The sequence below is a fragment of the Sceloporus undulatus genome, chromosome 4 (genome assembly GCF_019175285.1).
Source record: "Sceloporus undulatus isolate JIND9_A2432 ecotype Alabama chromosome 4, SceUnd_v1.1, whole genome shotgun sequence".
NCBI classification, from domain to species: Eukaryota; Metazoa; Chordata; class Lepidosauria; order Squamata; family Phrynosomatidae; genus Sceloporus; species Sceloporus undulatus.
Genome location: NC_056525.1, coordinates 178792603 through 178807058, shown reverse-complemented (window position 1 = coordinate 178807058; position 14456 = coordinate 178792603).

The following is a 14456-nucleotide window of genomic DNA, read 5'->3' as shown; positions in this document are numbered from 1 at the left end:
TAAATCATAGGGTTAGTTTGAATGAGAGGGAGATCTGCCTGCAGGAAATCCCTATCTATCTAAGGAGGGAGAAAGAGAATGCAAAAATTGTCCAACAGATAACATCCAAATATACTTCTCTGTGGTTTCAAAAACAGCTTCTGCTAAGGACATATGCCCTGAAAGATTGTGTTCACAATTTGGGAATACTCCTGGATCCAAATGTCAGCTCAGATAGATATGATGGTCAGGAGTGCCTGTTATCCGCTCTGGCTGATATGCCAACTGTGCCCCTTCCTAGAATCTGAGGATCTAAAGATGGACTAAACTTCTGCAATGCACTGTAGATTGGACTATCTTTATACCAAGTCTGGAAACTCCAACTGGTTCCGAATATGGCAGCCAGACTGATTACTTGTACATCCAGGGGTGATCACATTGCACTGATCTTAAAAGCATTTCACTGGCTATCAATTAGTTTCCAGGCAAAGTACAAAGTGCTGGTTATTACTTTAAAGCTCTACATCATCTGGGTCCAGGTTATCTTCAGGATGGCCTTCTCCCATACAATCTGCCCTGTCCTCTGGGAAATGTTTGCTCCAACCAGCCAGGACTAGACTGGAAATAGTTTCCCAGATGACTTTTTCATTTGCTGTCCCCAAACTATGGAATGGCCTGCTGGGAGAGATAAGACAGCTGAAAATGCTGATTGCATTTAAAGCAGCACTAAAGAGACATCTCTTCCTGCAGGCATATCCAGTCAATTTTAAATCATGACTTTTTACTCTGTATATGAGCTCTTATGAGTATATCTTAAAGATTTTATAGTATTGTATTTTAACTGTGTTAAATACATTAACTGAGTTGATGTATTTTTAATTGTGTCTTAATGTGTTGTACCCCATCTGAAGCCTTGAGGAGAAGTTGCAAAGAAAGTATTATTAGCATTATTATTATTATTATTATTATTATTATTATTATTATTAAATACCATTTCATTTTTGGAGTAAGGACTGTGGTTAATTATTATTTGTGCAATAACAAAACATGATGGACAATGGCTGCAGTTGAACTGGTTCCCCGGTATCTAATTTTCGTAGGCAGAGATTTTAATTTATTCAGTAAAGAGAAACATGAAACTGGTGTATGAGAGCATATAGTATAGAAGAAACAAATATAGGCCAGATACAGATGGGCAAAAAGTGCTGTCCTGGGGCCGATTTAAGGTCTTGGGAGAGTGGAGCATCCCCACGCTCCCGAGCCCTACTGCACTCTCCCAGTGCCATTTTGGTGCTTGTACCTTCAGATGGCATGCACACTAATGACGTGCATTGTGAGCCACATCCAAATGGTGCGGTAAACATAACCGCACCGCTCCAGGGCGTTAATGGCACCTAGGCAGGGGCAGAAAAAGAGGCTGCATTTTGCAGTTCCCTTTTCTGAGCGCATCATTGCTGTGACATGCAGTCGCCCCGGCACCCCTTCCCCCCATCTGTCCAGCCCCTTAGTCCACCCCTTCCCCCCCATCTGTCCAGCCCCATAGTGCCTTATTTGCTGCTTGTGAAATGTAACCCTCTGTATGTGCCAGGAAAGCTGCAGCTCCACTACCTGCAGAACTTGGGAAAGTTACATTATAAACTGTAACTCCCCAAAACCCTAGTTGCATGGGCATTAGGGGAATTCTGTGAGTTGTACTACACAAAGTTACTTTCTCAGGCTATGCCATCTTTAAAGGTAAGGATAATCTCTTGACATGAATGTCTAGTTGTAACTAACTGTAGGGGGTGGTGCTCACTCTGTTACTAAGCCAAAGAGCCAGCATTGTTTGAAGACTACACCAGTAGTCATGTGTCCACCATGACTGCACCAAACACTGTTACCTTCCCACCGAAGTGAGTACCTATTTATCTACTTGCATTTGAATGCTTTCGAACCTCTAGGTTGGCAGAAGCTGGGACTAGTGACAGGAGCTCACCCCTTCAAACTCTCAGGACCCGAACTGTCAACCTTCTAATCTTCCAGTCATCAGAATTGGCATCTTAACCACTAAGCCATTGCATCCCTATGTCATCTTTACAGAGCCAATATTGTGTAGCAGCTTGAATACTAGTCTCTGGGAAGCCAGGATTCACAACTCCATTCAGCTATGAAAACCCACTGGGTGACTGTGGGCAAGTCACACTCTGTGAACCTATGGATGTTATCACACTAGAGGAATCCCGCTTAGAAATGGGATTTAAAGTAAATTTAAAGGAGAAAAAATGCAAATGCGGGAGTTTTTTCACACGATGTTTCGGCAAAACAGAAATAACACAAAAATAAAGCAAATATAAAGAGAACAAAAATGACACCTTTTTACTTTTGGGACATCCCATAACAGATAAGAAGACACATAACTACAACAAGAAGCCATCCTCTGTGAGAATCTCTTGTTAACATTACAGCTTTCCTCTGTTTCTATATGCGCAGGAACAAGACTGTTTGTATTATGTCTAGTGTGGTCCTGAAATCTGGTACAAAATTTAACACTTTTGGTCACCATCTCGCTCGTTCAGTCCCACCCCCCTCCCAACACACTGGGGCTTTGCTCCTCCAAATATGGATTCTGCCTTCTGCAGTGAAACTTTCATGTGGTTCCCAAATTTCTAGCACTGCAGTCATTTAAAACTTCAGCTGAGCATTTAGAAATATAGGCATCCAAAGGAATGGAGGAGGCAGTGTTGCTGAGGAAATGCAAACAGGGCAAATATAAGAATTCTAGGTGTGACCTATTTTCAGTGTCTCACTTTCTGCAAGGCTAGAAATGTGGAGCCTGACTTGGAAAAGGTCTGCAAAACTAGCAATTGGGGGGAGGGGACACTTATTTGGGAGAGGCAATGCCCTCATTTTGCTTCCACCCATAGCTGCACCCCTGGAATACACACATCATTGTCAGACATGCATCACATGCACAGGGGAGGTTTATGCCTACTCTCCATTAGTACATTGGGGAGGTTTAACCCTGCTCTCCATTTAGAGGGGGGGAGACCCCTTCTTATACTGCAAATAGCAACAGAAGAAAAAACTCCCATGGAGCCAATGGAAGATTTTTCTTCTATCACTATTTGCAACAGGATGAGGTGCTGAGAGGTGGGGGAGTGAGGATCATAGTGCAGAGGAAGCTTTAAACCTTAACTCTTAGGCACATAGCCTTAAACCTCTGTGCTGCAGTACTGATAAAAAAAATAAGGCTAGCCTGCACATAGTGTTGTTTTTGCAAATAACTTGATGGCCCTATAAAAATCATTTCAAAAAATGTTTATTTAGGTAGCTGGAATATGGTTTTTGTGCATTTTAAATACTCAGTGGGGGTCTAACTGGTGGTTCTGCGGACATGAAAAGAATATCTAGATTATTTTGAAGGTAAGAAAATGGCCATCAGTATGGGTGTTGGCATGTGGCGAGAGATCTGTGTGTAACTATCCTGGCATAGCATGATAATCCTCCTCCGTTTGTGCATAGGAAATATAGCAATACCTTGGTGGGCTGTACTGTAGTAGGAAGAAGAGCCTGAAATGCCCAAGTGCATCCATGGAATGCTGCATACACAGCACTTGGATGCCTGTGGCTTTCAATTTTTTGTTTTGTTTTGTTTTAAAACTGGCCTCTGGTCCTATATCATAAGGTGGAAATTGTGTGACCCTCCAGATGCTATTGACTTGTAGCTCCCAGCTTTCCTTTCCATTGTCTGTGGTGGCTTGGGCTGCTGAGACATGTAGTCCAGTAAAATCTGCAAAACCACAAGACTCCCAGCCCTGCTATACATACTTAGCTGGAAGCATCTTTGGCAACAATAGATTTCACTTCTAAGTAGACCAGTATAGCATTGCACTGTTTATAATATAACAGAATGGATGGGTGGGTGGATTGCATTAAGAAATTTCTTTTATATCCATCAATGCCCTCTGAAAGCAATGTACAATATTTCCAACTGCAGTATACAGAAAAGAAACAGAATTTTAAAAGCCATAAGACTCACCAAGTTAATACAGTTCTGATGGCATGTTGGACACTCAGCAAGGATGGAACTAGCTAGACCGCCTTTGGGAATGGTAATCAGATGTTACATTATTTTCCTTTAGACTGGAATAAGGAACATTGGTCAGCTGGACATTGTTAAATATTTGTTTATTTATTTGTTTGTTTGTGATCCTGCTTTTCTTTCAATGGGACTTAAGCTGGATAGCGCTTGAATTAAAAGAGCTTACCTGAGCTAAAAATCTGTAAAAAAAGTGTGAGACGCCTTATGGTGTTGGGTATGTTTAGCTTGAAAAAAAAGACTGAGAAGTGACATGGTGTGTGTGTATGTCCCTTCAAGTCACCTGTCATAGCAATCCCATCAATTGCATATGGTTTTATTAGGCAAGGAATACTCACAAGTAGTTTTGTCACTTCCTTCCTCTGAAATATAACCTACAGCACCTGGAATTCATTGGAGTTCTTCCATCCAAGTACTAACTAGGGCTGACCCTGATAAGCTTTCAAGATCAAAGTACCCTTTGGATATTTTGCCATCTTTAAATATCCAAAGGGATGTCACATTGAAGATGGAGTGAGCTTGTGTTCTGCTGCTCCAGGTGACAGAACACAAACAAATGGACTCAAATTATAAGAAAAGAAATTCCTTTTAATATTAGGAATATTATTTACTGTAAAAGCTTTCTAACAATAGAATACACTATCATAGGGAGCAAAGTGGACTATCTTTCCTTGGAGTTCTTTAAACAGAGGTTGAATGGATATCATTCAAGAATACTATAGTTATGTATTCCTGCATGGCAGGGGGTTGGAATAGATGACCCTTAAAGTCCCTTCCACCTGTCAGATTCTATGATTCTGTGTTTATGACATATTAAAATATTGATACTTTAAAACAATATTATATCATTTATAACAATGACAACAACAATAAAAATGCAGCACAGACACTTCATTAAGAACTTTTCTACATGGCCACTCAGTCACCAAATGCTTGTTCCAAAAAAAAAAAAAAAAAGTAGTTACCTGTTGGTAGAAGGAGAGCGGGGGGGGGGCAGCCTAGTGTGCATCTATGCTGTAGTAAAAATGCAGCTTGTCACCACTTTAAGTTCTGTAGCTCCATCCTATGGAATCCTGGGATTTGTAGTTTTACAAGGTCTTTAGCCTTGTATGCTGGCGCCAAAGTGTGCTGGTGCCTCGAAAAACTACAAATCCCAGGATTCTGTAGGATGGAACCATGACAGTTAAAGTGGTGTATTATTTCTAAATGCTCTCTTAGGGTGCATCTACACTGTAGAAATAAAGCAGTTTGACCTGCAATCTCCCGTGCCAGAGAAATCCATAACCCCAGACTTGTTGAGCCAATATAAAGTCCAACAATACTTTGGGGCCTACCCCATTCATTCATCTACTTTTACACTATGCCACATAAAAATGATACTGAAGCTTCAAAGGAATACCTCAAGCATATAAATTTAAAGATCACTGTATTACTGCTATGGTTATATCAACCACAGCCTAAGAAAACATTAAAAGATGCTTTTAAAACAGTAAAATGAGACCACAGTCTCTTCAATGAAACAAAAACCCTTATCATGTTTGTTTTAAAAAATACCTCTGATTACATCTTTTGATGTTGCTTTCTCTTAACTTATTTTTATTACAGTGAATAGAGTATTTTATTCTGTGAGTTTACAAGCCAAAACTTTTATTGTTGCTTTATATAATTTGTATACAGTATTGCCTTAGGCTCTAAGGCAGTGGGATGACTGATAAAATTATCAAATAATAAATGAAGAAATAGTACAGATATTTGATGGAACCTCTAGAGAAGTCAATACAGTGCCAGCCTTCTTTATTTATAGCAATTTCTGGCTTAACAAAGCTTTTATCTATAAATATCAAGTGTCCCATTGAATGGGTACTTCATTACCTCTTTCTATTGCTAATTTACTAATGGTAAGCAAAAACAACCCATTTTGACAATGCCTACCAACAAACTGCTTATCTGGTGTTAATGTGCATCAGTATAATTGTTGCAAATCTGGAACTCACAAATATACTCTATCACAATTGCCCTTCTTATATCATTTATTATAACACCCAAAAAGCATCTCCACTGTCCCAAGAATCTTTATTCTGCAGATCCAGGTAAGACATTAGGAGGAGAACTGCATCTCTTTTGTGGATAATTTTTATCCATCATCTCCAACTGACTACCTCACTATTAGGAAGAACTGTCATTGAAAGCTAATGTTAAGCACCTTTTGAAAAAAGCTATCAACAGTGCTTTTTGCCAGCCATCTAGTCTACAAAAATTATTTGTTAAAACAATTTTAAAAACACAGACACAGAAACCTGGATCTCAGCATTATGACTCCAATTACAGCTTCACCTGTGATTACACTAGGGAAACTCTCGCATTTAAAAGCATGTTTTAAAACCATTCTTTATGAAGCAAAATGTTACCTGCAAGTCCATCAGTGTTGTGTCTGTATACAATGTAAAACATCCAGGTTTTTAACAGAGTGTGTTAGGAAAACCATCAAGGGGCTTTGTATTCACTTCAGAAGCTACCAGACAATTATGTCCAAAAAGAAAATAATAAAATAATGGAGCAACCAGAAACCATATATTTTAATGCAAGGGTTGTTACCCAAAATGGCATGGAGGTTGGAGAGTCTCTGTTATAACAGCAGTCTGTCTTAAATATGTTGGGGAATGTTATTTTGGCTTGTGAAAGGATGGGTAATATTTTAGGACCTGAAGCACCTATTTATACCAGTACTAGCTGATAGAAACTCCAGGCATGGGTGAACTAAGATAGCTTGTTTGGCAGAAATATGAAAGAACACGCACTCTAGAATAATTCAGTCTAACATTCAGGGCTAACTGAAATGGAAACATGAAAGGAGATAGCAGAGACTGGATGCTGGATTGCAGGTAATAGCTACCTGTCTCGAAAACGGGTCCACGGAAAGCAGGAATGGCTCAGACCAGGAGGTCTGAGGGCAACAGTCATGGAATGCAACCTGGGGGTAGACTGAATGCCATGAAGAGAGCAGCTCAGATGGGAGTCTGAGGGCAGCAGTCACAGAACACAGTCGGGAGGGTTGACTGTGTGCTGGCCAAATTGCATACAAAGAAGCTATGGGTTTCTACCCATATTTATACCTTAAAATCAGCTTCAGGCTAAAGACTTAATAGCCCTTTGGAAGGATCAAAAAAAGGATTCCAAAGTGGTTGACTGTGAATCCAGAAATCAAAAAGGACTATTTTGGTCATTGGTAGCATGATTGACTTGACAAAGCAGTGACAGAGGGACAAAATGCCGCTTCTCCATGGCCTGGAAAAGGGGTGTCCTTAGGTCTTCATGCCCCCGGACACCCCGGCCCTACAGAGGAGAGGGACAAAGGAAAGGGGCGGCCCCCTTTCTCTGCATTGTTGGTGCGGCTGTGCAGTTGCTGCACCAACAATGTGTGCACCAAAAAGGAGCTCCAAAATGGAACTCCTTTCCGCACTGCTGGTAAGGCACCATAAGCACCCTCCAGCAGCACAGTGATATGTCCTGTGCAACATGCCATTTGGACGCGTTGCACAGGACACATCATGGATATGCGCATAATCATGGTGGCACCCACATGTAGTAGGATCAGGGAGTGTGTGGTTGCTGCGCGCTCCCTAACCCTACTATCGATCCCATGACAGCACTTCCTGGTCGTCTGTCTCGGGCCAGAGTCTGGGGCATCCCAAAATGTGTGGACAGAAAGAGTACTTGGAAACACAATAGGACATAAAGGAGGCGTGAAGTCTTGTTTAATCTGTTGGTGAAAACCCATCCTTCACTTTTCCATTTCAGTAGGAAATGCAGAGTGCGGGGTGAGGGAAAAATCGCATCTGTTAGCAAACTCCATTTATTTATTTATTTATTTATTTATAATTTTATTTAAGAGAGTCACCTTTCTCCCAAAATGGGGTTCAAGGCAGCCTACAATAATTTAAAAAGACAGAACTAAAACATAGGACTTTTTCACATGGGGAGCTATGTGCTTCCATCCAAAAAATGCTTAAAATGGTGGCATACCAGAAAAGCAAGCCCATTTGCTAATGGTTATCAGACACAAGAGGACAACTAGTGGTTAAAGGCCCATTACTTAGCGAATTTGGCTAAACGGGTGAGGACAAATCCCCATTGCCAGCTTAGAAATATCTTTTCTGCACATGCTCCAAACTGTCATTTCCACAAGTGCCCCCCCCTCACATGCCCCAGAGAGGGAGGGGAAACCAGGGAGGAATCCTCCGTAAAATCACACACAAAGACACACACATACACACAAGAGGGAGAAAAAGGAGGGGGCTGGATCCATAAGCCTGCCTGATCCCACAGAGGGCTGATATTCCCAGATGCCCTCCTTTTCCAGGACATGTCCTCCATTTCTCCCTCCTGTCCAGTAGGAATGCCAAAACGTTCTCTCCCTCTGTCATCTCTCACCAGCTGTGCCTTTACTTAGAGCCTGCAGGAGGAAGGAGAAAGCAGTTGACGAAAGAAAGAGGGGAGTGTGTGTGTCTTCCTTTAAGAAGAAAGCATTCTCCATAAAGCAAGGGACCCTGGGAAATCTGGAAACGGAAGGCATCTGGAGCTTTGCTTTCTGATGGCTGCCATTACATGAAGGGAGTGAATTCACAAGCAAAATGGATATGCAAATATGGTAGTTTTGTGAATTTGCTTATTTCTTGATTTCCCTCACATTCTCCCTGGATTCTGTCCTGATTGCGTGCAGCATCATGTTGAAAGCAGCTGTGAACTTGTCCCTAATGCCCTGGATGACCCTGCCCTGGCCCTACTTTAACCTTCCAGTTTTCCCCGTGTGAAAAAGTTCATAGATCTCAAAAGCTTAAAAATAATTAAATAATACTACCATTAAAACATAAGTTAAAAACAGCATAGTTAAAACCAGTAAAATCCAGCAAAGCATTAAGACAGCACATCACACAAGTAAAATTCATCCACCAAAAGCCTGCCTAAATAGAAAAGGCTTCAGCTTCCAGCTAAAAGAGACCACCCATAGAAGAGAGTTCTACGGTCTAGGAGCAGCCACGGAGGAGGATCTCTTCCAAGTCCTTTATCCTTTGTCTCTGGAGTTTATCACATGGGACTTGAAGTACGAACCCGGAGTGGAACAGAAGGGAGCAGGAAGGGAATGGAATGGGCAAAAAACGCATATTACCACACAGGAGAACACCACCAATGCTGTTGGAAGTTCCCAATCCGTTCCCCACCTGTCCCACAGCAGCCAATTTTCAAGAACAGTTCCGAACAGTTCTTGAAAATCAGCTGCTGTGGGACGGATGGAAGATCGGGAACTTCCGGCAGCATCAGCGGCATTCTCCCATGCGGTAATATGCTTTTTTGCCCGTTCTGTTCCCTTCCCGCTCCCTTCCGTTCCGCTCTGGGCACATCCTCTGAGGCCTGTGCAATAAAATCCTTTGTCTCACTTAAGTCATTGACATGTCTTGAGGTCTACATGTCTCATTCATGTACAACCCTTTGGGTGTTTAAAGATTATCACAACCCCAAAAATACATGCTGGCATCCATAGGAGCAATATAGAAAATATAGAGGTAGCAAAATGAATTGTGGGGATATTGGGGTGCTTACAAGATGGGAAAAGTGCAGCTATTCAAATGTCGCTGGACTGCAGTTCCCATAATCCCTCTCTATTGCTATACTGTCTGGAACGGAAGGGAATTGCTGTTATTTGAGCCTGAAGAATAATAAACTCTACTATTACGAATGCTATTTTAAAACTTCTTATACATGTGGGTATTCCTTATATAGGAAATATCATATAAGGAATTTCCTTGTTCCTCCTGTGTTCTCAGAACTGCTGACTTTCATTGCCGAACATGTACTTCCTGTTAAATACTTATTTAAATTGCTAACTTCATTTAGTTAAAATCCACAAGTTATTAATTGTGTGACTGTTTCATGAGCTGCCTCTGGTCCACAGATATTGGTCTAAAAGACTGCGTTGTCCCTGGAGGCACCGCAGAGCATTCACTGGATGTTGCGATGTTTTGTTGCTTTTAAATATCAGTTACATATGTTTCTTCCTTTCATGGTTGTTAAAGAATCCAGAATCTACAATGCAGGCTGCAACTGCAGAGTCCCTAGCAGATGGCTGAATACCCTCTGCTTAACCCTCATGTATTAGGACAGAATATTTTATTCCCCCAAGTCATGTTTTATTCTAGGAATCACAAAGAACTAGACCTACAGTATAGGTATTGTACAACACTGCCCCCTCCACAGCAGTAGACGTCCCCAAATTTCAGCCATTTGTGACATACAGATTGTTTTTCTATTAACATATGAAATGTCTGGGCCAAAAACTGATACAACAAATCTAGAAGAGTACATTTTATTTTGTTTTGTTTGGCCAGATTTTATTTTATTCTAGCTTCTGTTTTCTGGATCTCAAATTTCAGGTGGAACAGCCTTGCACAGACAAATACTTATCTGGGCATGAAGGCATTTTTATACCCTTTGGCATATTAGAATTCTCATTGGGCTCAGAATATACTCCACAACTCACATAAAGCCACCTTTTCTCTCTTTTTTTAACTTGATGCATGAGGGTTAAATATCAGCCTAGTCCTTTCCCCTTATTGAACAGCTCTTATGCTGCGAAAGTTTCTTATAATATTCAGCTGTAATTTGCTTACTTCCCTCTCCTCAAGCTTCCAGTCATGCTCTCTGAAGCAATTTTAGAACAACAGTCCATCTAATATTGGAAAACTACTGTCATATCTCTTCTTAATCCTCTCTTTTATGGGACTCTGTTTCCAGACTCTTCTTCATGCTAGTTGCCCTCTGCAAGGCATGATCCAGTTTCTCTACATAAGACAGTGGCACACCTACCATAGCATATTTTACACTCAGTGCAGATCTTTTTAAATACCCTCCTCCTCTCTTTTCTGATTTTGGCATTGTTGCTGGTTGGCTGGGGAAAAGAAGCAATTCTCTTTATCACCCAGCCAGTCCCACCATGGTTGCTGGTGGAGATAGGCTGCTCCTGCTGCCCTGCAGCTTTTCAGTATATGGCAGAGTTGCTGGAAGAGTGGGAGATGACTCTCTTTACTGCCCAGCCAGCAGACCTGCCAGACCCAGAAGGCAGCCCAGTGTCATCCAGTGTGGGTTGCACTTCTCACACACCTCTAGTGATGTCCCCGACATAAGGTGTGGGTAGCATGGCACAGTGATTTGACCACAGTGACCATGACTAGAGACCAAGGTGTGAATCTGAGCTCAGCCATGAAACTCACTAGGGTGACCTTGGCCAAGTCACACTCTCTCAGCCTCAGGGGAAGGCAATGGAAAACCTTCTCTGAACACATTTTGCCAAGAAAAACCCATGGTAGTGTCACCTTAGAGTCGCCATAAGTCAGGAACAACTTGAAGCACACAGCAACAACAACATCTGGTCCCTGACACCTGTTTTTACAACCTCTGGACACCTAAAGGCTCCATTCCACTAGTGCCTCTCCAACATTTTTACACAAAAAATGAAGAACTGTACTCTAGAAAGCCTCAGCACAATTTAAAACACTCTGTGTGCTCATGGCACTTTTTGGGGGAGAATGAAAGCCTATGGGAGCAAAGAAGTTAGAAGGGGAACTCCATTTCTGATGTCATTGAAAAGAGATGGTGGGGCCCCTGGTATAGTATTGGTCACTGGGCCCTCTGAAGTTGCACACCCTGAACCTACACCATTCTTTGTGTTCAGAACTGCACACATGCCATGGTGGCTGGTGGCTTCCATGGAGATTATCGCTTAGAATTTTAAACTAGCTCCAGCCTCCTGGGCTGATGCCGGGATGTGGGATGGAGGTGGGGATTATCACACACTAAATCACCACCGAATTGCCGGACGCCATCAGCCCAGGTCCCAGCTGGATCCCAGCAATGCTCCACCAGCACTTTTTAGAAGTTGGAAAGCTTCTAAGGGGAAAAGGAGGGAAAGAAGAAGAGGCAATATCTGCTAGATTTGATCGGGAAAATGTTTTGCTGTTCTTTTACTTGTAAAGCATCGTGTACAATTCAATGACAACGGCACTGATAATATTGATGATGCTAGTAATAATAATAACAATAATACATTGGAAGTAAGCTACAATTAGTTCAATGGAGCTTCTTCCTGGGAAATATTTGTCATGATCGTAACAGTAGATAATTTGGTGAGGAAAATACTTTTTTTCCCCCAGACTATTTCTGCCCATAAGGTGCTGTGTATGTACTGGATATGCAGCCTTACCTTTGCTACATTGGAGATAACTACTTGTTGTCACCAGGTGACAGCCATTTTAAGAGAGAACCTAGTCAGAATGCAGCACAGGCAGTCAGGAGCACAGTCTGCTGGCCATAAGCTAGCATGTGCATCAAGTTGATAACATAGCCACTGTAACTTCTTTCTGCCCATACACATTCAGCATTCTGATTATCTGCTTTCAGGCTTTAAATTTCAGTTTGTCTTCTTTCACAAAATGTCTTTGTCACTGTGATAAACTGGACTACAACTGAATCTCTTTATAAAAACACTTTGGTTACAAAATAAATCTTTCTTTTCTTTTCTTTAAATTTAAATTGTTAGAAGATAATGCACTTTTTTATGTTTCTGTCACAGACATAAATCCATACCACTATACTGGAACCCGGACTCACTGGGTGAAAATGCCATGACATTTTGATTAGTAATGACAACAATGTCATCTGCCCCCACCCCATCCTCACCTTGCTTTCCCAATTCTCTGAGTTTAGCTGCAATCTTCACAGTAACTAGGAGCTCACTGGGAAATAATATATTGCTAATAGCTATCTCTACTATGATCCAATGTATTGGGGGTGCTTGGCTTTACATGGACGAATTAATAGCTTCACAAAAGACCTCCTTTTCATGGGGAAAAGAATTTAAAGAACTAGTTTGTCAATTCACACAACTGGATGTATGTTTGGACTCTCCTCAAGAGTGTGGCTAGAAAACACCAGAAGTAGCTCCCCAGCAGAGGAGGAGTACAAATCCTCCACTCCTCTGGCCACTGGACATATAGTTGGACTCTGCTTTCAGAGGTATATTCCCCATGAAAGCAAGAAATGTTTTTTAAGCTAATAAAGATGGCAGCATCCAATGAATATTTGTATTTTAAGAGAATGCACTTGCTATGGATGTGCAAGCATGATCCTGAAAACATGGAATTTTGGGGGAGGGCAGAAGGCTTACAGTTATTATCATATTCAATTTCTAAGTGCTATGTGTCTTCCTATCTCTTCTTATCTCTTTTCTCTTGCTACCAAAAATGTTTAGGGAAAGGCAAAATGGACAATAACGCAAGGAACCATCTATCTGAAAGCACCTTCAGAGATACATCTAAGGGCAGTGAGAAGATATGCACAGGTCCTCAGAAATACAGTCCACCAGTATGGGCAAGGATCTTTTAGGCTACACCTAAGTGAAGATTTCTTTATTTCAATGGATGTTTGTGCAGTGTACAATACAGTGGGCCCTTGTTATCCACTGGGGTTTGGTATTTAATGGGACTTAAGCATCCATATGGGATCCTGGAACCAAACCCCAGTGGGGGTTTGCTATGCATAGTAAAATGGTGTCTCTTATATAAAATGGCAAAATCAAGGTTTGTTTTTTGGAATATATATATATATATATATATATATATATATGCAATATTTTCAAAAAGTGGATTGTCAAATCCATGGATAAAGAATCTGTGGATATGGAGGGACAGGCAGTAACTCTAGAAATCAAGATGAAGCTCAGCCTTCAAATGACTGATTACTGAGGTGTGGGGGGAGCTAGCTTTGCAGAATGAATTACAGTACTGGGACAGGTGGCAATTAAAGTTGTAGACACTAGTGCAGTACAAAAGTGTTTGTTTATCTAGTTTAAGAATATTTAGATAATTTTTAAAAAAACCATGGTGGTTTATGACAATTAAAATATTGCTACAATTAAAACAAATTATTAATACCAGCCAATAATATATCTTATATAGGTGGATATGCTACCTATAACATTGTGAAAGCCATAGCAGAAGGGGTCTTAAACACCTGACTGAAAAACATCAGAGAAAGTTACATATTCTAACCTCTTTTGGTAGGAAACCGTGCAATGGAGGCTCAACCATTAAAAAGGTGAGAGTCTTTAGCAACAAACTCTCTCTTAGTGGTGCAACATGAAAACAGAATGGATAATCAGGTTCTTGTGGAAGGAGGCCCTTCTAACTCTCCTGGTCCTGCCTGTTTAGGATTTCATAGGTAACTATCAGGATTTTGAACTGAGTCAGGAAATGAACCAGGAGCCTGTCCAGCTTTTTGGAGGCTGAAGTAATATGGTTAGAAAATAGCAAAGACCAGAAATTATGCTGGTATTTGTATTAGCTACACT